The 20767-nt window shown below is 45.6% G+C and overlaps 36 non-coding genes across 36 annotated transcripts; 35 read left to right on the top strand and 1 right to left on the bottom strand.

Moving 5' to 3' along the window:
* The first annotated feature begins 150 nt into the window (after window positions 1-150).
* trnav-cac (transfer RNA valine (anticodon CAC)) lies at window positions 151-223 on the top strand. Its single transcript has one exon. It is a non-coding gene; the product is annotated as a tRNA-Val (tRNA).
* Window positions 224-810: 587 nt separating this feature from the next.
* On the top strand, window positions 811-883 carry trnav-cac (transfer RNA valine (anticodon CAC)). Its single transcript has one exon. It is a non-coding gene; the product is annotated as a tRNA-Val (tRNA).
* Window positions 884-1140: 257 nt separating this feature from the next.
* Window positions 1141-1213, top strand: trnav-aac (transfer RNA valine (anticodon AAC)). Its single transcript has one exon. It is a non-coding gene; the product is annotated as a tRNA-Val (tRNA).
* Window positions 1214-1471: 258 nt separating this feature from the next.
* Window positions 1472-1544, top strand: trnav-uac (transfer RNA valine (anticodon UAC)). Its single transcript has one exon. It is a non-coding gene; the product is annotated as a tRNA-Val (tRNA).
* Window positions 1545-1801: 257 nt separating this feature from the next.
* Window positions 1802-1874, top strand: trnav-cac (transfer RNA valine (anticodon CAC)). The gene has a single exon. It is a non-coding gene; the product is annotated as a tRNA-Val (tRNA).
* A 786-nt stretch (window positions 1875-2660) lies between these two features.
* trnav-aac (transfer RNA valine (anticodon AAC)) lies at window positions 2661-2733 on the top strand. Its single transcript has one exon. It is a non-coding gene; the product is annotated as a tRNA-Val (tRNA).
* A 321-nt stretch (window positions 2734-3054) lies between these two features.
* On the top strand, window positions 3055-3127 carry trnav-uac (transfer RNA valine (anticodon UAC)). The gene has a single exon. It is a non-coding gene; the product is annotated as a tRNA-Val (tRNA).
* Window positions 3128-3384: 257 nt separating this feature from the next.
* On the top strand, window positions 3385-3457 carry trnav-cac (transfer RNA valine (anticodon CAC)). The gene has a single exon. It is a non-coding gene; the product is annotated as a tRNA-Val (tRNA).
* A 587-nt stretch (window positions 3458-4044) lies between these two features.
* Window positions 4045-4117, top strand: trnav-cac (transfer RNA valine (anticodon CAC)). Its single transcript has one exon. It is a non-coding gene; the product is annotated as a tRNA-Val (tRNA).
* Window positions 4118-4374: 257 nt separating this feature from the next.
* Window positions 4375-4447, top strand: trnav-aac (transfer RNA valine (anticodon AAC)). Its single transcript has one exon. It is a non-coding gene; the product is annotated as a tRNA-Val (tRNA).
* A 258-nt stretch (window positions 4448-4705) lies between these two features.
* On the top strand, window positions 4706-4778 carry trnav-uac (transfer RNA valine (anticodon UAC)). Its single transcript has one exon. It is a non-coding gene; the product is annotated as a tRNA-Val (tRNA).
* A 257-nt stretch (window positions 4779-5035) lies between these two features.
* On the top strand, window positions 5036-5108 carry trnav-cac (transfer RNA valine (anticodon CAC)). The gene has a single exon. It is a non-coding gene; the product is annotated as a tRNA-Val (tRNA).
* A 786-nt stretch (window positions 5109-5894) lies between these two features.
* trnav-aac (transfer RNA valine (anticodon AAC)) lies at window positions 5895-5967 on the top strand. Its single transcript has one exon. It is a non-coding gene; the product is annotated as a tRNA-Val (tRNA).
* A 258-nt stretch (window positions 5968-6225) lies between these two features.
* trnav-uac (transfer RNA valine (anticodon UAC)) lies at window positions 6226-6298 on the top strand. The gene has a single exon. It is a non-coding gene; the product is annotated as a tRNA-Val (tRNA).
* A 257-nt stretch (window positions 6299-6555) lies between these two features.
* Window positions 6556-6628, top strand: trnav-cac (transfer RNA valine (anticodon CAC)). Its single transcript has one exon. It is a non-coding gene; the product is annotated as a tRNA-Val (tRNA).
* A 917-nt stretch (window positions 6629-7545) lies between these two features.
* On the top strand, window positions 7546-7618 carry trnav-aac (transfer RNA valine (anticodon AAC)). The gene has a single exon. It is a non-coding gene; the product is annotated as a tRNA-Val (tRNA).
* Window positions 7619-7876: 258 nt separating this feature from the next.
* Window positions 7877-7949, top strand: trnav-uac (transfer RNA valine (anticodon UAC)). The gene has a single exon. It is a non-coding gene; the product is annotated as a tRNA-Val (tRNA).
* Window positions 7950-8206: 257 nt separating this feature from the next.
* Window positions 8207-8279, top strand: trnav-cac (transfer RNA valine (anticodon CAC)). Its single transcript has one exon. It is a non-coding gene; the product is annotated as a tRNA-Val (tRNA).
* Window positions 8280-9065: 786 nt separating this feature from the next.
* On the top strand, window positions 9066-9138 carry trnav-aac (transfer RNA valine (anticodon AAC)). Its single transcript has one exon. It is a non-coding gene; the product is annotated as a tRNA-Val (tRNA).
* Window positions 9139-9725: 587 nt separating this feature from the next.
* Window positions 9726-9798, top strand: trnav-cac (transfer RNA valine (anticodon CAC)). Its single transcript has one exon. It is a non-coding gene; the product is annotated as a tRNA-Val (tRNA).
* A 257-nt stretch (window positions 9799-10055) lies between these two features.
* trnav-aac (transfer RNA valine (anticodon AAC)) lies at window positions 10056-10128 on the top strand. Its single transcript has one exon. It is a non-coding gene; the product is annotated as a tRNA-Val (tRNA).
* Window positions 10129-10716: 588 nt separating this feature from the next.
* Window positions 10717-10789, top strand: trnav-cac (transfer RNA valine (anticodon CAC)). The gene has a single exon. It is a non-coding gene; the product is annotated as a tRNA-Val (tRNA).
* A 786-nt stretch (window positions 10790-11575) lies between these two features.
* trnav-aac (transfer RNA valine (anticodon AAC)) lies at window positions 11576-11648 on the top strand. The gene has a single exon. It is a non-coding gene; the product is annotated as a tRNA-Val (tRNA).
* Window positions 11649-11906: 258 nt separating this feature from the next.
* trnav-aac (transfer RNA valine (anticodon AAC)) lies at window positions 11907-11979 on the top strand. Its single transcript has one exon. It is a non-coding gene; the product is annotated as a tRNA-Val (tRNA).
* Window positions 11980-12897: 918 nt separating this feature from the next.
* trnav-cac (transfer RNA valine (anticodon CAC)) lies at window positions 12898-12970 on the top strand. The gene has a single exon. It is a non-coding gene; the product is annotated as a tRNA-Val (tRNA).
* Window positions 12971-13426: 456 nt separating this feature from the next.
* trnav-aac (transfer RNA valine (anticodon AAC)) lies at window positions 13427-13499 on the top strand. The gene has a single exon. It is a non-coding gene; the product is annotated as a tRNA-Val (tRNA).
* A 786-nt stretch (window positions 13500-14285) lies between these two features.
* trnav-aac (transfer RNA valine (anticodon AAC)) lies at window positions 14286-14358 on the top strand. The gene has a single exon. It is a non-coding gene; the product is annotated as a tRNA-Val (tRNA).
* A 258-nt stretch (window positions 14359-14616) lies between these two features.
* Window positions 14617-14689, top strand: trnav-uac (transfer RNA valine (anticodon UAC)). The gene has a single exon. It is a non-coding gene; the product is annotated as a tRNA-Val (tRNA).
* Window positions 14690-14949: 260 nt separating this feature from the next.
* trnav-cac (transfer RNA valine (anticodon CAC)) lies at window positions 14950-15022 on the top strand. Its single transcript has one exon. It is a non-coding gene; the product is annotated as a tRNA-Val (tRNA).
* A 587-nt stretch (window positions 15023-15609) lies between these two features.
* trnav-aac (transfer RNA valine (anticodon AAC)) lies at window positions 15610-15682 on the top strand. The gene has a single exon. It is a non-coding gene; the product is annotated as a tRNA-Val (tRNA).
* Window positions 15683-15940: 258 nt separating this feature from the next.
* On the top strand, window positions 15941-16013 carry trnav-uac (transfer RNA valine (anticodon UAC)). Its single transcript has one exon. It is a non-coding gene; the product is annotated as a tRNA-Val (tRNA).
* Window positions 16014-17828: 1815 nt separating this feature from the next.
* On the top strand, window positions 17829-17901 carry trnav-uac (transfer RNA valine (anticodon UAC)). Its single transcript has one exon. It is a non-coding gene; the product is annotated as a tRNA-Val (tRNA).
* Window positions 17902-18158: 257 nt separating this feature from the next.
* On the top strand, window positions 18159-18231 carry trnav-cac (transfer RNA valine (anticodon CAC)). Its single transcript has one exon. It is a non-coding gene; the product is annotated as a tRNA-Val (tRNA).
* A 725-nt stretch (window positions 18232-18956) lies between these two features.
* trnad-guc (transfer RNA aspartic acid (anticodon GUC)) lies at window positions 18957-19028 on the bottom strand. The gene has a single exon. It is a non-coding gene; the product is annotated as a tRNA-Asp (tRNA).
* Window positions 19029-20138: 1110 nt separating this feature from the next.
* Window positions 20139-20211, top strand: trnav-uac (transfer RNA valine (anticodon UAC)). The gene has a single exon. It is a non-coding gene; the product is annotated as a tRNA-Val (tRNA).
* Window positions 20212-20468: 257 nt separating this feature from the next.
* On the top strand, window positions 20469-20541 carry trnav-cac (transfer RNA valine (anticodon CAC)). Its single transcript has one exon. It is a non-coding gene; the product is annotated as a tRNA-Val (tRNA).
* Window positions 20542-20767: the final 226 nt, after the last annotated feature.

Here is a 20767-nt window from a genome sequence, read left to right on the forward strand (position 1 = left end):
GGGGGATACTATCCACTATACTAACGAGGAAAGAAGGGATATACTACTACTCCCTGGTCGGGGGTAGAGGGGAACCTGTCCTTGAAAACTGGAAAATCGAGCCAGCTAGGCTTATTTAGAGCATTATTAACAATTTGAAGTTCAGAATTTGTTTCCATAGTGTAGTGGTTATCACGTTCGCCTCACACGCGAAAGCTCCCTGGCTCGAGACCGGGTGGAAACATGACCATTTTCTTTGTATTTGTAATAAAAACTGAGCATCGAAAAGATTGTTTTCACAAATACCACCTACCCGTCGGGGAATTCAACCCCAGTCTTCCCCGTGACAGGGGGAGATACCATCCACTACACTAACTAGGAAAGAAGGCCTATACAACTACCTCCTGGTCGGGGGTAGAGGGGAACCTGTCCTCGAAAACTGGAAAAGCCAGCCAGCTAGGCTGATTTAGAATATTGCTAACAAGGTGAAATTCAGAGTCTGTTTCCATAGTGTAGTGGTTATCACGTTTCCCTCACACGCGAAAGGTCCGTGGCTCGAGACCGGGTGGAAACGTGACCATTTTCTTTGTATTTGCAATAAAAACTGGGCATCGAAAAGATTGTTTTCACAAACACCACTTCCCCGTCGGGGAATCGAACCCCGGTCTTCCCCGTGACAGGGGGAGATACTATCCGCTATACTAACAAGGAAAGAAGGGCTATACTACTACTCACTGGTCGGGGGTAGAGGGGAACCTGTCCTTGAAAACTGGAAAAGCCAGCCAGCTAGGCTTATTTAGAGCATTGCTAACAAGTTGAAGTTCAAAGTCCGTTTCCATAGTGTAGTGGTTATCACGTTCGCTTCACACGCGAAAGGTCCCTGGCTCGAGACCGGGTGGAAACATGACCATTTTCTTTGAATTTGTAATAAAAACTGAGCATCGAAAAGATTGTTTTCACAAATACCACCTCCCCGTCGGGGAATTCAACCCCGGTCTTCCCCGTGACAGGGGGAGATACTATCCACTATATTAACTAGGAAAGAAGGGCTATACAACTACCTATGGGTCGGGTGTAGAGGGGAACCTGTCCTCGAAAACTGGAAAAGCCAGCCAGCTAGTTTGATTTCCGGCAGTGCTAACAAGTTTAAGTTAAGCGTGTGTTTCCATAGTGTAGTGGTTATCACGTTCGCCTAACACGCGAAAGGTCTCCGGCTCGAGACCGGGTGGAAACATGACCATTTTTCTTTGTATTTATAATAAAAACTGAGCATCAAAAAGTTTGTTTTCACAAATACCACCTGCCCGTCGGGGAATTCAACCCCGGTCTTCCCCGTGATAGGGGGAGATACTATCCACTATACTAACTAGGAAAGAAGGGCTATACAACTACCTCCTGGTCGGGTTTAGAAGGCAACCTGTCTTTGAAAACTGGAAAAGCCAGCCAGCTAGGCTGATTTTCAGCAGTGCTAACAAGTTTAAGCTCAAATTCTGTTTCCATAATGTAGTGGTTATCACGTTCGCCTTACACGCGAAAGGTCCCTGGCTCGAGACCGGGTGGAAACATGACCATTTTCTTTGTATTTACAATGAAAACTGATCATCCAAAAGATTGCTTTCACAAACACCACCTCCCCGTCGGGGAATCGAACCCCCGTCTTCCCCGTGACAGGGGGAGATACTATCCACTATACTAACGAGGAAAGAAGGGCTATACTACTACTACCTGGTCGGTGGTAGAGGGGAACCTGTCCTTGAAAACTGGAAAATCAAGCCAGCTAGGCTTATTTAGAGCATTATTAACAAGTTGAAGATCAGAATTTGTTTCCATAGTGTAGTGGTTATCACGTTCGCCTCACACGCGAAAGGTCCCTGGCTCGAGACCGGGTGGAAACATGACCATTTTCTTTGTATTTGTAATAAAAACTGAGCATCGAAAATATTGTTTTCACAAATACCACCTCCCCGTCGGGGAATTCAACCCCGGTCTTCCCCGTGACAGGGGGAGATACTATCCACTACACTAACTAGGAAAGAAGGCCTATACAACTACCTCCTGGTCGAGTGTAGAGGGTAACCTGTCCATGAAAACCGGAAAGGCCATTCAGCTAGGCTTATTTAGAGCATTGCTAACAAGTTGAAGTTCAGAGTCTGCTTCCATAGTGTAGTTGTTATCACGTTCGCCTCACACGCAAAAGGTCACTGGCTCGAGACTGGGTGGAAACATGGCAATTTTCTTCAAATTTGCAATGAAAACTGAGCATCCAATTGATTGTTTTCATAAACACCACCTCCCCGTCGGGTACTCGAACCCCGGTCTTCCCCGTGACAGGGGGAGATATTATCCACTATACTAATGAGGAAAGAAGGGCTATACGAGTACCTCCTAATCGGGGGTAGAGGGGAACCTGTCCTTGAAAACTGGATAAGCCAGCCAGCTAGGCAGATTTAGAATATTGCTAACAAGTTCAAATTCAGAGTCTGTTTCCATAGTCTAGTGGTTATCACGTTCGCTTCACAGGCGAAAGGTCCCTGGCTCCAGACAGGGTGGTAACATGTCAATTTTCTTTAAATTTGCGAAGAAAACTACCTCCTGGTAGAGGGGAACCTGTCCTTGAAAACTGGAAAAGCGAGCCATTAGTTTGATTTCCGGCAGTGCTAACAAGTTTAAGTTAAGCGTGTGTTTCCATAGTGTAGTGGTTATCACGTTCGCCTAACACGCGAAAGGTCCCTGGCTCGAGACCGGGTGGAAACATGACCATTTTTCTTTGTATTTGTAATAAAAACTGAGCATCAAAAAGTTTGTTTTCACAAATACCACCCATTTTTCTTTGTATTTGTAATAAAAACTGAGCATCAAAAAGTTTGTTTTCACAAATACCACCTGCCCGTCGGGGAATTCAACCCCGGTCTTCCCCGTGACAGGGGGAGATACTATCCACTATACTAACTAGGAAAGAAGGGCTATACAACTACCTCCTGGTCGGGTGTAGAAGGCAACCTGTCTTTGAAAACTGGAAAAGCCAGCCAGCTAGGCTGATCTTCAGCAGTGCTAACAAGTTTAAGCTCAAATTCTGTTTCCATAGTGTAGTGGTTATCACGTTCGCCTTACACGCGAAAGGTCCTTGGCTCGAGACCGGGTGGAAACATGACCATTTTCTTTGTATTTGCAATAAAAACTGGGCATCGAAAAGATTGTTTTCACAAACACCACCTCCCCGTCGGGGAATCGAACCCCGGTCTTCCCCGTGACAGGGGGAGATACTATTCGCTATACTTACAAGGAAAGAAGGGCTATACTACTACTCACTGGTCGGGGGTAGAGGGGAACCTGTCCTTGAAAACTGGAAAATCGAGCCAGCTAGGCTTATTTAGAGCATTATTAACAATTTGAAGTTCAGAATTTGTTTCCATAGTGTAGTGGTTATCACGTTCGCCTCACACGCGAAAGCTCCCTGGCTCGAGACCGGGTGGAAACATGACCATTTTCTTTGTATTTGTAATAAAAACTGAGCATCGAAAAGATTGTTTTCACAAATACCACCTACCCGTCGGGGAATTCAACCCCGGTCTTCCCCGTGACAGGGGGAGATACCATCCACTACACTAACTAGGAAAGAAGGCCTATACAACTACCTCCTGGTCGGGGGTAGAGGGGAACCTGTCCTCGAAAACTGGAAAAGCCAGCCAGCTAGGCTGATTTAGAATATTGCTAACAAGGTGAACTTCAGAGTCTGTTTCCATAGTGTAGTGGTTATCACGTTTCCCTCACACGCGAAAGGTCCGTGGCTCGAGACCGGGTGGAAACATGACCATTTTCTTTGTATTTGCAATAAAAACTGGGCATCGAAAAGATTGTTTTCACAAACACCACCTCCCCGTCGGGGAATCGAACCCCGGTCTTCCCCGTGACAGGGGGAGATACTATCCGCTATACTAACAAGGAAAGAAGGGCTATACTACTACTCACTGGTCGGGGGTAGAGGGGAACCTGTCCTTGAAAACTGGAAAAGCCAGCCAGCTAGGCTTATTTAGAGCATTGCTAACAAGTTGAAGTTCAAAGTCCGTTTCCATAGTGTAGTGGTTATCACGTTCGCTTCACACGCGAAAGGTCCCTGGCTCGAGACCGGGTGGAAACATGACCATTTTCTTTGAATTTGTAATAAAAACTGAGCATCGAAAAGATTGTTTTCACAAATACCACCTCCCCGTCGGGGAATTCAACCCCGGTCTTCCCCGTGACAGGGGGAGATACTATCCACTATATTAACTAGGAAAGAAGGGCTATACAACTACCTATGGGTCGGGTGTAGAGGGGAACCTGTCCTCGAAAACTGGAAAAGCCAGCCAGCTAGTTTGATTTCCGGCAGTGCTAACAAGTTTAAGTTAAGCGTGTGTTTCCATAGTGTAGTGGTTATCACGTTCGCCTAACACGCGAAAGGTCCCCGGCTCGAGACCGGGTGGAAACATGACCATTTTTCTTTGTATTTATAATAAAAACTGAGCATCAAAAAGTTTGTTTTCACAAATACCACCTGCCCGTCGGGGAATTCAACCCCGGTCTTCCCCGTGATAGGGGGAGATACTATCCACTATACTAACTAGGAAAGAAGGGCTATACAACTACCTCCTGGTCGGGTTTAGAAGGCAACCTGTCTTTGAAAACTGGAAAAGCCAGCCAGCTAGGCTGATTTTCAGCAGTGCTAACAAGTTTAAGCTCAAATTCTGTTTCCATAATGTAGTGGTTATCACGTTCGCCTTACACGCGAAAGGTCCCTGGCTCGAGACCGGGTGGAAACATGACCATTTTCTTTGTATTTACAATGAAAACTGATCATCCAAAAGATTGCTTTCACAAACACCACCTCCCCGTCGGGGAATCGAACCCCCGTCTTCCCCGTGACAGGGGGAGATACTATCCACTATACTAACGAGGAAAGAAGGGCTATACTACTACGACCTGGTCGGGGGTAGAGGGGAACCTGTCCTTGAAAACTGGAAAATCAAGCCAGCTAGGCTTATTTAGAGCATTATTAACAAGTTGAAGATCAGAATTTGTTTCCATAGTGTAGTGGTTATCACGTTCGCCTCACACGCGAAAGATCCCTGGCTCGAGACCGGGTGGAAACATGACCATTTTCTTTGTATTTGTAATAAAAACTGAGCATCGAAAATATTGTTTTCACAAATACCACCTCCCCGTCGGGGAATTCAACCCCGGTCTTCCCCGTGACAGGGGGAGATACTATCCACTACACTAACTAGGAAAGAAGGCCTATACAACTACCTCCTGGTCGAGTGTAGAGGGTAACCTGTCCATGAAAACCGGAAAGGCCATTCAGCTAGGCTTATTTAGAGCATTGCTAACAAGTTGAAGTTCAGAGTCTGCTTCCATAGTGTAGTGGTTATCACGTTTGCCTCACACGCAAAAGGTCCCTGGCTCGAGACTGGGTGGAAACATGGCAATTTTCTTCAAATTTGCAATGAAAACTGAGCATCCAATTGATTGTTTTCATAAACACCACCTCCCCGTCGGGTACTCGAACCCCGGTCTTCCCCGTGACAGGGGGAGATATTATCCACTATACTAATGAGGAAAGAAGGGCTATACGAGTACCTCCTAATCGGGGGTAGAGGGGAACCTGTCCTTGAAAACTGGATAAGCCAGCCAGCTAGGCAGATTTAGAATATTGCTAACAAGTTAAAATTCAGAGTCTGTTTCCATAGTCTAGTGGTTATCACGTTCGCTTCACAGGCGAAAGGTCCCTGGCTCCAGACAGGGTGGTAACATGTCAATTTTCTTTAAATTTGCGAAGAAAACTACCTCCTGGTAGAGGGGAACCTGTCCTTGAAAACTGGAAAAGCGAGCCATTAGTTTGATTTCCGGCAGTGCTAACAAGTTTAAGTTAAGCGTGTGTTTCCATAGTGTAGTGGTTATCACGTTCGCCTAACACGCGAAAGGTCCCTGGCTCGAGACCGGGTGGAAACATGACCATTTTTCTTTGTATTTGTAATAAAAACTGAGCATCAAAAAGTTTGTTTTCACAAATACCACCTGCCCGTCGGGGAATTCAACCCCGGTCTTCCCCGTGACAGGGGGAGATACTATCCACTATACTAACTAGGAAAGAAGGGCTATACAACTACCTCCTGGTCGGGTGTAGAAGGCAACCTGTCTTTGAAAACTGGAAAAGCCAGCCAGCTAGGCTGATCTTCAGCAGTGCTAACAAGTTTAAGCTCAAATTCTGTTTCCATAGTGTAGTGGTTATCACGTTCGCCTTACACGCGAAAGGTCCTTGGCTCGAGACCGGGTGGAAACATGACCATTTTCTTTGTATTTGCAATAAAAACTGGGCATCGAAAAGATTGTTTTCACAAACACCACCTCCCCGTCGGGGAATCGAACCCCGGTCTTCCCCGTGACAGGGGGAGATACTATTCGCTATACTTACAAGGAAAGAAGGGCTATACTACTACTCACTGGTCGGGGGTAGAGGGGAACCTGTCCTTGAAAACTGGAAAATCGAGCCAGCTAGGCTTATTTAGAGCATTATTAACAATTTGAAGTTCAGAATTTGTTTCCATAGTGTAGTGGTTATCACGTTCGCCTCACACGCGAAAGCTCCCTGGCTCGAGACCGGGTGGAAACATGACCATTTTCTTTGTATTTGTAATAAAAACTGAGCATCGAAAAGATTGTTTTCACAAATACCACCTACCCGTCGGGGAATTCAACCCCGGTCTTCCCCGTGACAGGGGGAGATACCATCCACTACACTAACTAGGAAAGAAGGCCTATACAACTACCTCCTGGTCGGGGGTAGAGGGGAACCTGTCCTCGAAAACTGGAAAAGCCAGCCAGCTAAGCTGATTTAGAATATTGCTAACAAGGTGAAGTTCAGAGTCTGTTTCCATAGTGTAGTGGTTATCACGTTTCCCTCACACGCGAAAGGTCCGTGGCTCGAGACCGGGTGGAAACATGACCATTTTCTTTGTATTTGCAATAAAAACTGGGCATCGAAAAGATTGTTTTCACAAACACCACCTCCCCGTCGGGGAATCGAACCCCGGTCTTCCCCGTGACAGGGGGAGATACTATTCGCTATACTTACAAGGAAAGAAGGGCTATACTACTACTCACTGGTCGGGGGTAGAGGGGAACCTGTCCTTGAAAACTGGAAAAGCCAGCAAGCTAGGCTTATTTAGAGCATTGCTAACAAGTTGAAGTTCAAAGTCTGTTTCCATAGTGTAGTGGTTATCACGTTAGCTTCACACGCGAAAGGTCCCTGGCTCGAGACCGGGTGGAAACATGACCATTTTCTTTGAATTTGTAATAAAAACTGAGCATCGAAAAGATTGTTTTCACAAATACCACCTCCCCGTCGGGGAATTCAACCCCGGTCTTCCCCGTGACAGGGGGAGATACTATCCACTATATTAACTAGGAAAGAAGGGCTATACAACTACCTATGGGTCGGGTGTAGAGGGGAACCTGTCCTCGAAAACTGGAAAAGCCAGCCAGCTAGTTTGATTTCCGGCAGTGCTAACAAGTTTAAGTTAAGCGTGTGTTTCCATAGTGTAGTGGTTATCACGTTCGCCTAACACGCGAAAGGTCCCCGGCTCGAGACCGGGTGGAAACATGACCATTTTTCTTTGTATTTATAATAAAAACTGAGCATCAAAAAGTTTGTTTTCACAAATACCACCTGCCCGTCGGGGAATTCAACCCCGGTCTTCCCCGTGATAGGGGGAGATACTATCCACTATACTAACTAGGAAAGAAGGGCTATACAACTACCTCCTGGTCGGGTTTAGAAGGCAACCTGTCTTTGAAAACTGGAAAAGCCAGCCAGCTAGGCTGATTTTCAGCAGTGCTAACAAGTTTAAGCTCAAATTCTGTTTCCATAATGTAGTGGTTATCACGTTCGCCTTACACGCGAAAGGTCCCTGGCTCGAGACCGGGTGGAAACATGACCATTTTCTTTGTATTTACAATGAAAACTGATCATCCAAAAGATTGCTTTCACAAACACCACCTCCCCGTCGGGGAATCGAACCCCCGTCTTCCCCGTGACAGGGGGAGATACTATCCACTATACTAACGAGGAAAGAAGGGCTATACTACTACTACCTGGTTGGGGGTAGAGGGGAACCTGTCCTTGAAAACTGGAAAATCAAGCCAGCTAGGCTTATTTAGAGCATTATTAACAAGTTGAAGTTCAGAATTTGTTTCCATAGTGTAGTGGTTATCACGTTCGCCTCACACGCGAAAGGTCCCTGGCTCGAGACCGGGTGGAAACATGACCATTTTCTTTGTATTTGTAATAAAAACTGAGCATCGAAAATATTGTTTTCACAAATACCACCTCCCCGTCGGGGAATTCAACCCCGGTCTTCCCCGTGACAGGGGGAGATACTATCCACTACACTAACTAGGAAAGAAGGCCTATACAACTACCTCCTGGTCGAGTGTAGAGGGTAACCTGTCCATGAAAACCGGAAAGGCCATTCAGCTAGGCTTATTTAGAGCATTGCTAACAAGTTGAAGTTCAGAGTCTGCTTCCATAGTGTAGTGGTTATCACGTTCGCCTCACACGCAAAAGGTCCCTGGCTCGAGACTGGGTGGAAACATGGCAATTTTCTTCAAATTTGCAATGAAAACTGAGCATCCAATTGATTGTTTTCATAAACACCACCTCCCCGTCGGGTACTCGAACCCCGGTCTTCCCCGTGACAGGGGGAGATATTATCCACTATACTAATGAGGAAAGAAGGGCTATACGAGTACCTCCTAATCGGGGGTAGAGGGGAACCTGTCCTTGAAAACTGGATAAGCCAGCCAGCTAGGCAGATTTAGAATATTGCTAACAAGTTCAAATTCAGAGTCTGTTTCCATACTCTAGTGGTTATCACGTTCGCTTCACAGGCGAAAGGTCTCTGGCTCCAGACAGGGTGGTAACATGTCAATTTTCTTTAAATTTGCGAAGAAAACTACCTCCTGGTAGAGGGGAACCTGTCCTTGAAAACTGGAAAAGCGAGCCATTAGTTTGATTTCCGGCAGTGCTAACAAGTTTAAGTTAAGCGTGTGTTTCCATAGTGTAGTGGTTATCACGTTCGCCTAACACGCGAAAGCTCCCTGGCTCGAGACCGGGTGGAAACATGACCATTTTCTTTGTATTTGTAATAAAAACTGAGCATCGAAAAGATTGTTTTCACAAATACCACCTACCCGTCGGGGAATTCAACCCCGGTCTTCCCCGTGACAGGGGGAGATACCATCCACTACACTAACTAGGAAAGAAGGCCTATACAACTACCTCCTGGTCGGGGGTAGAGGGGAACCTGTCCTCGAAAACTGGAAAAGCCAGCCAGCTAGGCTGATTTAGAATATTTCTAACAAGGTGAAGTTCAGAGTCTGTTTCCATAGTGTAGTGGTTATCACGTTTCCCTCACACGCGAAAGGTCCGTGGCTCGAGACCGGGTGGAAACATGACCATTCTCTTTGTATTTGCAATAAAAACTGGGCATCGAAAAGATTGTTTTCACAAACACCACCTCCCCGTCGGGGAATCGAACCCCGGTCTTCCCCGTGACAGGGGGAGATACTATTCGCTATACTTACAAGGAAAGAAGGGCTATACTACTACTCACTGGTCGGGGGTAGAGGGGAACCTGTCCTTGAAAACTGGAAAAGCCAGCAAGCTAGGCTTATTTAGAGCATTGCTAACAAGTTGAAGTTCAAAGTCTGTTTCCATAGTGTAGTGGTTATCACGTTCGCTTCACACGCGAAAGGTCCCTGGCTCGAGACCGGGTGGAAACATGACTATTTTCTTTGAATTTGTAATAAAAACTGAGCATCGAAAAGATTGTTTTCACAAATACCACCTCCCCGTCGGGGAATTCAACCCCGGTCTTCCCCGTGACAGGGGGAGATACTATCCACTATATTAACTAGGAAAGAAGGGCTATACAACTACCTATGGGTCGGGTGAAGAGGGGAACCTGTCCTCGAAAACTGGAAAAGCCAGCCAGCTAGTTTGATTTCCGGCAGTGCTAACAAGTTTAAGTTAAGCGTGTGTTTCCATAGTGTAGTGGTTATCACGTTCGCCTAACACGCGAAAGGTCCCCGGCTTGAGACCGGGTGGAAACATGACCATTTTTCTTTGTATTTGTAATAAAAACTGAGCATCAAAAAGTTTGTTTTCACAAATACCACCTGCCCGTCGGGGAATTCAACCGCGGTCTTCCCCGTGACAGGGGGAGATACTATCCACTATACTAACTAGGAAAGAAGGGCTATACAACTACCTCCTGGTCGGGTGTAGAAGGCAACCTGTCTTTGAAAACTGGAAAAGCCAGCCAGCTAGGCTGATTTTCAGCAGTGCTAACAAGTTTAAGCTCAAATTCTGTTTCCATAGTGTAGTGGTTATCACATTCACCTTACACGCGAAAGGTCCCTGGCTCGAGACTGGGTGGAAACATGACCATTTTCTTTGTATTTGCAATGAAAACTGATCATCCAAAAGATTGTTTTCACAAACACCACCTCCCCGTCGGGGAATCGAACCCCCGTCTTCCCCGTGACAGTGAGGGATACTATCCACTATACTAATGAGGAAAGAAGGGCTATACTACTACTCCCTGGTCGGGGGTAGAGGGGAACCTGTCCTTGAAAACTGGAAAATCGAGCTAGCTAGGCTTATTTAGAGCATTATTAACAAGTTGAAGTTCAGAATTTGTTTCCATAGTGTAGTGGTTATCACGTTCGCCTCACACGCAAAAGGTCCCTGGCTCGAGACCGGGTGGAAACATGACCATTTTCTTTGTATTTGTAATAAAAACTGAGCATCGAAAATATTGTTTTCACAAATACCACCTCCCCGTCGGGGAATTCAACCCCGGTCTTCCCCGTGACAGGGGGAGATACTATCCACTACACTAACTAGGAAAGAAGGCCTATGCAACTACCTCCTGGTCGGGTGTTGAGGTTAACCTGTCCATGAAAACCGGAAAGGCCATTCAGCTAGGCTTATTTAGAGCATTGCTAACAAGTTGAAGTTCAGAGTCTGCTTCCATAGTGTAGTGGTTATCACGTTCGCCTCACACGCAAAAGGTCCCCGGCTCGAGACCGGGTGGAAACATGGCAATTTTCTTCAAATTTGCAATGAAAACTGAGCATCCAATTGATTGTTTTCATAAACAACACCTCCCCGTCGGGTACTCGAACCCCGGTCTTCCCCGTGACAGGGGGAGATATTATCCACTATACTAATGAGGAAAGAAGGGCTATACGAGTACCTCCTAATCGGGGGTAGAGGGAAACCTGTCCTTGAAAACTGGATAAGCCAGCCAGCTAGGCAGATTTAGAATATTGCTAACAAGTTCAAAATCAGAGTCTGTTTCCATAGTCTAGTGGTTATCACGTTCGCTTCACAGGCGAAAGTTCCCTGGCTCCAGACAGGGTGGTAACATGTCAATTTTCTTTAAATTTGCGAAGAAAACTACCTCCTGGTAGAGGGGAACCTGTCCTTGAAAACTGGAAAAGCGAGCCATTAGTTTGATTTCCGGCAGTGCTAACAAGTTTAAGTTAAGCGTGTGTTTCCATAGTGTAGTGGTCATCACGTTCGCCTAACACGCGAAAGGTCCCTGGCTCGAGACCGGGTGGAAACATGACCATTTTTCTTTGTATTTGTAATAAAAACTGAGCAACAAAAAGTTTGTTTTCACAAATACCACCTGCCCGTCGGGGAATTCAACCCCGGTCTTCCCCGTGACAGGGGGAGATACTATCCACTATACTAACTAGGAAAGAAGGGCTATACAACTACCTATGGGTCGGGTGTAGAGGGGAACCTGTCCTCGAAAACTGGAAAAGCCAGCCAGCTAGTTTGATTTCCGGCAGTGCTAACAAGTTTAAGTTAAGCGTGTGTTTCCATAGTGTAGTGGTTATCACGTTCGCCTAACACGCGAAAGGTCCCCGGCTCGAGACCGGGTGGAAACATGACCATTTTTCTTTGTATTTGTAATAAAAACTGAGCATCAAAAAGTTTGTTTTCAGAAATACCACCTGCCCGTCGGGGAATTCAACCGCGGTCTTCCCCGTGACAGGGGGAGATACTATCCACTATACTAACTAGGAAAGAAGGGCTATACAACTACCTCCTGGTCAGGTGTAGAAGGCAACCTGTCTTTGAAAACTGGAAAAGCCAGCCAGCTAGGCTGATTTTCAGCAGTGCTAACAAGTTTAAGCTCAAATTCTGTTTCCATAGTGTAGTGGTTATCACATTCACCTTACACGCGAAAGGTCCCTGGCTCGAGACTGGGTGGAAACATGACCATTTTCTTTGTATTTGCAATGAAAACTGATCATCCAAAAGATTGTTTTCACAAACACCACCTCCCCGTCGGGGAATCGAACCCCCGTCTTCCCCGTGACAGGGAGGGATACTATCCACTATACTAATGAGGAAAGAAGGGCTATACTACTACTCCCTGGTCGGGGGTAGAGGGGAACCTGTCCTTGAAAACTGGAAAATCGAGCTAGCTAGGCTTATTTAGAGCATTATTAACAAGTTGAAGTTCAGAATTTGTTTCCATAGTGTAGTGGTTATCACATTATCCTCACACGCAAAAGGTCCCTGGCTCGAGACCGGGTGGAAACATGACCATTTTCTTTGTATTTGTAATAAAAACTGAGCATCGAAAATATTGTTTTCACAAATACCACCTCCAAGTCGGGGAATTCAACCCCGGTCTTCCCCGTGACAGGGGGAGATACTATCCACTACACTAACTAGGAAAGAAGGCCTATGCAACTACCTCCTGGTCGGGTGTTGAGGTTAACCTGTCCATGAAAACCGGAAAGGCCATTCAGCTAGGCTTATTTAGAGCATTGCTAACAAGTTGAAGTTCAGAGTCTGCTTCCATAGTGTAGTGGTTATCACGTTCGCCTCACACGCAAAAGGTCCCCGGCTCGAGACCGGGTGGAAGCATGGCAATTTTCTTCAAATTTGCAATGAAAACTGAGCATCCAATTGATTGTTTTCATAAACAACACCTCCCCGTCAGGTACTCGAACCCCGGTCTTCCCCGTGACAGGGGGAGATATTATCCACTATACTAATGAGGAAAGAAGGGCTATACGAGTACCTCCTAATCGGGGGTAGAGGGGAACCTGTCCTTGAAAACTGGATAAGCCAGCAAGCTAGGCAGATTTAGAATATTGCTAACAAGTTCAAATTCAGAGTCTGTTTCCATAGTCTAGTGGTTATCACGTTCGCTTCACAGGCGAAAGTTCCCTGGCTCCAGACAGGGTGGTAACATGTCAATTTTCTTTAAATTTGCGAAGAAAACTACCTCCTGGTAGAGGGGAACCTGTCCTTGAAAACTGGAAAAGCGAGCCATTAGTTTGATTTCCGGCAGTGCTAACAAGTTTAAGTTAAGCGTGTGTTTCCATAGTGTAGTGGTCATCACGTTCGCCTAACACGCAAAAGGTCCCTGGCTCGAGACCGGGTGGAAACATGACCATTTTCTTTGTATTTGTAATAAAAACTGAGCATCGAAAATATTGTTTTCACAAATACCACCTCCAAGTCGGGGAATTCAACCCCGGTCTTCCCCGTGACAGGGGGAGATACTATCCACTACACTAAATAGGAAAGAAGGCCTATGCAACTACCTCCTGGTCGGGTGTTGAGGTTAACCTGTCCATGAAAACCGGAAAGGCCATTCAGCTAGGCTTATTTAGAGCATTGCTAACAAGTTGAAGTTCAGAGTCTGCTTCCATAGTGTAGTGGTTATCACGTTCGCCTCACACGCAAAAGGTCCCCGGCTCGAGACCGGGTGGAAACATGGCAATTTTCTTCAAATTTGCAATGAAAACTGAGCATCCAATTGATTGTTTTCATAAACAACACCTCCCCGTCAGGTACTCGAACCCCGGTCTTCCCCGTGACAGGGGGAGATATTATCCACTATACTAATGAGGAAAGAAGGGCTATACGAGTACCTCCTAATCGGGGGTAGAGGGGAACCTGTCCTTGAAAACTGGATAAGCCAGCCAGCTAGGCAGATTTAGAATATTGCTAACAAGTTCAAATTCAGAGTCTGTTTCCATAGTCTAGTGGTTGTCACGTTCGCTTCACAGGCGAAAGTTCCCTGGCTCCAGACAGGGTGGTAACATGTCAATTTTCTTTAAATTTGCGAAGAAAACTACCTCCTGGTAGAGGGGAACCTGTCCTTGAAAACTGGAAAAGCGAGCCATTAGTTTGATTTCCGGCAGTGCTAACAAGTTTAAGTTAAGCGTGTGTTTCCATAGTGTAGTGGTCATCACGTTCGCCTAACACGCGAAAGGTCCCTGGCTCGAGACCGGGTGGAAACATGACCATTTTTCTTTGTATTTGTAATAAAAATTGAGCAACAAAAAGTTTGTTTTCACAAATACCACCTGCCCGTCGGGGAATTCAACCCCGGTCTTCCCCGTGACAGGGGGAGATACTATCCACTATACTAACTAGGAAAGAAGGGCTATACAACTACCTCCTGGTCGGGTGTAGAAGGCAACCTGTCTTTGAAAACTGGAAAAGCCAGCCAGCTAGGCTGATCTTCAGCAGTGCTAACAAGTTTAAGCTCAAATTCTGTTTCCATAGTGTAGTGGTTATCACGTTCGCCTTACACGCGAAAGGTCCCTGGCTCGAGACCGGGTGGAAACATGACCATTTTCTTTGTATTTGCAATGAAAACTGATCATCCAAAAGATTGTTTTCACAAACACAACCTCTCCGTCGGAGAATCGAACCTCCGTCTTCCCCATGACAGGGGGGGATACTATCCACTATACTAACGAGGAAAGAAGGGCTATACTACTACTACTCCCTCGTCGGGGGTAGATGGGAACCTGTCCTTGAAAACTGGAAATTCGAGCCAGCTAGGCTTATTTAGAGCATTATTAACAAGTTGAAGTTCAGAATTTGTTTCCATAGTGTAGTGGTTATCACGTTCGCCTCACACGCGAAAGCTCCCTGGCTCGAGACCAGGTGGAAACATGACCATTTTCTTTGTATTTGTAATAAAAACTGAGCATCGAAAAGATTGTTTTCACAAATACCACCTACCCGTCGGGGAATTCAACCCCGGTCTTCCCCGTGAAAGGGGGAGATACCATCCACTACACTAACTAGGAAAGAAGGCCTATACAACTACCTCCTAGTCGGGGGTAGAGGGGAACCTGTCCTCGAAAACTGGAAAAGCCAGCCAGCTAGGCTGATTTAGAATATTGCTAACAAGGTGAAGTTCAGAGTCTGTTTCCATAGTGTAGTGGTTATCACGTTTCCCTCACACGCGAAAGGTCCCTGGCTCGAGACCGGGTGGAAACATGACCATTTTCTTTGTATTTGCAATAAAAACTGGGCATCGAAAAGATTGTTTTCACAAACACCACCTCCTCGTCGAGGAATCGAACCCCGGTCTTCCCCGTGACAGGGGGAGATACTATCCGCTATACTAACAAGGAAAGAAGGGCTATACTACTACTCACTGGTCGGGGGTAGAGGGGAACCTGTCCTTGAAAACTGGAAAAGCCAGCCAGCTAGGCTTATTTAGAGCATTGCTAACAAGTTGAAGTTCAAAGTCCGTTTCCATAGTGTAGTGGTTATCACGTTCGCCTAACACGCGAAAGGTCCCCGGCTCGAGACTGGGTGGAAACATGACCATTTTTCTTTGTATTTATAATAAAAACTGAGCATCAAAAAGTTTGTTTTCACAAATACCACCTGCCCGTCGGGGAATTCAACCCCGGTCTTCACCGTGATAGGGGGAGATACTATCCACTATACTAACTAGGAAAGAAGGGCTATACAACTACCTCCTGGTCGGGTTTAGAAGGCAACCTGTCTTTGAAAACTGGAAAAGCCAGCCAGCTAGGCTGATTTTCAGCAGTGCTAACAAGTTTAAGCTCAAATTCTGTTTCCATAATATAGTGGTTATCACGTTCGCCTTACACGCGAAAGGTCCCTGGTTCGAGACCGGGTGGAAACATGACCATTTTCTTTGTATTTACAATGAAAACTGATAATCCAAAAGATTGTTTTCACAAACACCACCTCCCCGTCGGGGAATCGAACCCCCGTCTTCCCCGTGACAGGGGGAGATACTATCCACTATACTAACGAGGAAAGAAGGGCTATACTACTACTCCCTGGTCGGGGGTAGAGGGGAACCTGTCATTGAAAACTGGAAAATCAAGCCAGCTAGGATTATTTAGAGCATTATTAACAAGTTGAAGTTCAGAATTTGTTTACATAGTGTAGTGGTTATCACGTTCGCCTCACACGCGAAAGGTCCCTGGCTCGAGACCGGGTGGAAACATGACCATTTTCTTTGTATTTGTAATAAAAACTGAGCATCGAAAAGATTGTTTTCACAAATACCACCTCCCCGTCGGGGAATTCAACCCCGGTCTTCCCCGTGACAGGGGGAGATACTATCCACTACACTAACTAGGAAAGAAGGCCTATACAACTACCTCCTGGTCGGGTGTAGAGGGTAACCTGTCCATGAAAACCGGAAAGGCCAGCCAGCTAGGCTTATTTAGATCATTGCTAACAAGTTGAAGTTCAGAGTCTGCTTCCATAGTGTAGTGGTTATCACGTTCGCCTCACACGCAAAAGGTCCCCGGCTCGAGACCGGGTGGAAACATGGCAATTTTCTTCAAATTTGCAATGAAAACTGAGCATCCAATTGATTGTTTTCATAAAGACCACCTCCCCGTCGGGTACTCGAACCCCGGTCTTCCCCGTGACAGGAGGAGATACTATCCACTATACTAACAAGAAAAGAAGGGCTATACTTCTTCTTCCTAGTCGGGGGTAGAGAGGAACCTGCCCTCAAAAACTGGAAAAGCCAGCCAACGAGTTTGATTTCCGGCAGTGCTAACAAGTTTAAGTTAAGCGTGTGTTTTGAAGGCATTATTTGATTACTTTATTAAGTGTAATCTTTTACGTGTTCAAATAAATCAGAATTGCGATCTCATGAAGAAGTTTTCCTTGCAAGGATTTATTAAGAGCTCTTAAGACACAGGAAAAACGCTTACATACGAAAAGTCATGATAAGCCCCCAGTGTGTAGAAAATATGAAAACTCCCAGTGTCTTTATACTAGTAGAAAAGGTTCTCTCCGCCTCTTATATTTGACAGAGAGATAGTGTTGAGAATAAGCAGGCACAAGATACTGACATGTTCATCTCAGCTTTCCACCAGCTTCGGAGAAATGATGTAGACAGGCTTTGACCTTGGACCTTCAGTTTTTACGACCAAATGACTAATGACAAGAGAGTTTGACAACTACTAAAACATACACATTCCTATCTCAAGATATGGTGAGGAGTAAGAGCTTCAAATGTATTTCACAAAATCATTATCACATTGTTTTTCATTTAACTACGCATAATTATATAACATCTATATACCTATAACTAAATTCCAAAACAGTAAAAATATAAATTGAAAAAGTTAAATGTCAACAATTTCCATAGTGTAGTGGTTATCACGTTTGCCTAACACGCGAAAGGTCCCCGGCTCGAGACTGGGTGGAAACATGACCATTTTTCTTTGTATTTGTAATAAAAACTGAGCATCAAAAAGTTTGTTTTCACAAATACCACCTGCCCGTCGGGGAATTCAACCCCGGTCTTCCCCGTGATAGGAGAAGATACTATCCACTATACTAAGTAGGAAAGAAGGGCTATACAACTACCTCCTGGTCGGGTTTAGAAGGCAACCTGTCTTTGAAAACTGGAAAAGCCAGCCAGCTAGGCTGATTTTCAGCAGTGCTAACAAGTTTAAGCTCAAATTCTGTTTCCATAGTGTAGTGGTTATCACGTTCGCCTTACACGCGAAAGGTCCCTGGCTCGAGACCAGGTGGAAACATGACCATTTTCTTTGTATTTGCAATGAAATCTGATCATCCAAAAGATTGTTTTCACAAACACCACCTCCCCGTCTGGGAATCAAACCCCCGTCTTCCCCATGACAGGGGAAGATACTATCCACTATACTAACGAGGAAAGAAGGGCTATACTACTACTCCCTGGTCGGGGGTAGAGGGGAACCTGTCCTTGAAAACTGGAAAAGCCAACCAGCTAGTCTTATTTAGAGCATTGCTAACAAGTTGAAGATCAGAATCTGTTTCCATAGTGTAGTGGTTATCACGTTCGCCTCACACGCGAAAGGTCCCTGGCTCGAGACCGGGTGGAAACATAACCATTTTCTTTGTATTTGTAATAAAAACTGAGAATCGAAAAGATTGTTTTCACAAATACAACCTCCCCTTCGGGGAATTCAACCCCGGTCTTCCCCGTGACAGGGGGAGATACTATCCACTATACTAACTAGGAAAGAAGGGCTATACAACTACCTATGGGTCGGGTGTAGAGGTGAACCTGTCCTCGAAAACTGGAAAAGCCAGCCAGCTAGTTTGATTTCCGGCAGTGCTAACATGTTTAAGTTAAGCGCGTCTTTCCATAGTGTAGTGGTTATCACGTTCGCCTCACACGCGAAAGGTCCCTGGCTCGAGACTGGGTGGAAACATGACCATTTTCTTTGTATTTGTAATAAAAACTGAGCATCGAAAAGATTGTTTTCACAAATACCACCTCCCCGTCGGGGAAATCAACCCCGGTCTTCCCCGTGACAGGGGGAGATACTATCTACTATACTAACTGGGAAAGAAGGGCTATACTACTACCTCCTGGTTGGGGGTAGAAGGGAACCTGTCCTTGAAAACTGGAAAAGCCAGCCAGCTAGGCCTATTTAGAGCATTGTTAACAAGTTTAACTTCAGATTCTGTTTCCATAGCTTAGTGGTTATCAAGTTTGCCTTTCAAGAAACAGGTCCCTGGCTCGAGACCGGGTGGAAACATGACCATTTTCTTTGTATTTGCAATAAAAACTGGGCATCGAAAATATTGTTTTCACAAATACCACCTCCCCGTCGGGGAATCGAACCCCGGTCTTCCCCGTGACAGGGGGAGATACTATCCACTATACTAACGAGGAAAGAAGGGCAACACTACTACTCACTGGTCGGGGGTAGAGGGGAACCTGTCCTTGAAAACTGGAAAAGCCAGCCAGCTAGGCTTATTTAGAGCATTGCTAACAAGTTGAAGTTCAGAGTCTGTTTCCATAGTGTAGTGGTTATCACGTTTCCCTCACACGCGAAATGTCCCTGGCTCGACACCGGGTGGAAACATGACCATTTTCTTTGTATTTGTAATAAAAACTGAGCATCGAAAAGATTGTTTTCACAAATACCACCTCCCCGTCGGGGAATTCAACCCCGGTCTTCCCCGTGACAGGGGGAGATACTATCTACTATATTAACTGGGAAAGAAGGGCTATACTACTACCTCCTGGTTGGGGGTAGAAGGGAACCTGTCCTTGAAAACTGGAAAAGCCAGCCAGCTAGGCCTATTTAGAGCATTGTTAACAAGTTTAACTTCAGATTCTGTTTCCATAGCTTAGTGGTTATCAAGTTTGCCTTTCAAGAAACAGGTCCCTGGCTCGAGACCGGGTGGAAACATGACCATTTTCTTTGTATTTGCAATAAAAACTGGGAATCGAAAATATTGTTTTCACAAATACCACCTCCCCGTCGGGGAATCGAACCCCGGTATTCCCCGTGACAGGGGGAGATACTATCCACTATACTAACGAGGAAAGAAGGGCAACACTACTACTCACTGGTCGGGGGTAGAGGGGAACCTGTCCTTGAAAACTGGAAAAGCCAGCCAGCTAGGCTTATTTAGAGCATTGCTAACAAGTTGAAGTTCAGAGTCTGTTTCCATAGTGTAGTGGTTATCACGTTTCCCTCACACGCGAAATGTCCCTGGCTCGAGACCGGGTGAAAACATGACCGTTTTCTTTGTATTTGTAATAAAAATTGAGCATCGAAAAGATTGTTTTCACAAATAACACCTCCCCGTCGGGGAATTCAACCCCGGTCTTCCCCGTGACAGGGGGAGATACTATCCACTATACTAACGAGGAAAGAAGGGCTATACAACTACCTCCTGGTCGGGTGTAGAAGGCAACCTGTCTTTGAAAACTGGAAAAGCCAGCCAGCTAGGCTGACCTTCAGCAGTGCTAACAAGTTTAAGCTCAAATTCTGTTTCCATAGTGTAGTGGTTATCACGTTCGCCTTACACGCGAAAGGTCCCTGGCTCGAGACCGGGTGGAAACATGACCATTTTCTTTGTATTTGCAATGAAAACTGATCATCCAAAAGATTGTTTTCACAAACACAACCTCTCCGTCGGGGAATCGAACCTCCGTCTTCCCCATGACAGTGGGGGATACTATCCACTATACTAACGAGGAAAGAAGGGCTATACTACTACTCCCTCGTCGGGGGTAGATGGGAACCTGTCCTTGAAAACTGGCAATTCGAGCCAGCTAGGCTTATTTAGAGCATTATTAACAAGTTGAAGTTCAGAATTTGTTTCCATAGTGTAGTGGTTATCACGTTCGCCTCACACGCGAAAGCTCCCTGGCTCGAGACCGGGTGGAAACATGACCATTTTCTTTGTATTTGTAATAAAAACTGAGCATCGAAAAGATTGTTTTCACAAATACCACCTACCCGTCGGGGAATTCAACCCCGGTCTTCCCCGTGAAAGGGGGAGATACCATCCACTACACTAACTAGGAAAGAAGTCCTATACAACTACCTCCTAGTCGGGGGTAGAGGGGAACCTGTCCTCGAAAACTGGAAAAGCCAGCCAGCTAGGCTGATTTAG

This window comes from Vanacampus margaritifer, chromosome 4, assembly GCF_051991255.1.
Source record: "Vanacampus margaritifer isolate UIUO_Vmar chromosome 4, RoL_Vmar_1.0, whole genome shotgun sequence".
NCBI classification, from domain to species: Eukaryota; Metazoa; Chordata; class Actinopteri; order Syngnathiformes; family Syngnathidae; genus Vanacampus; species Vanacampus margaritifer.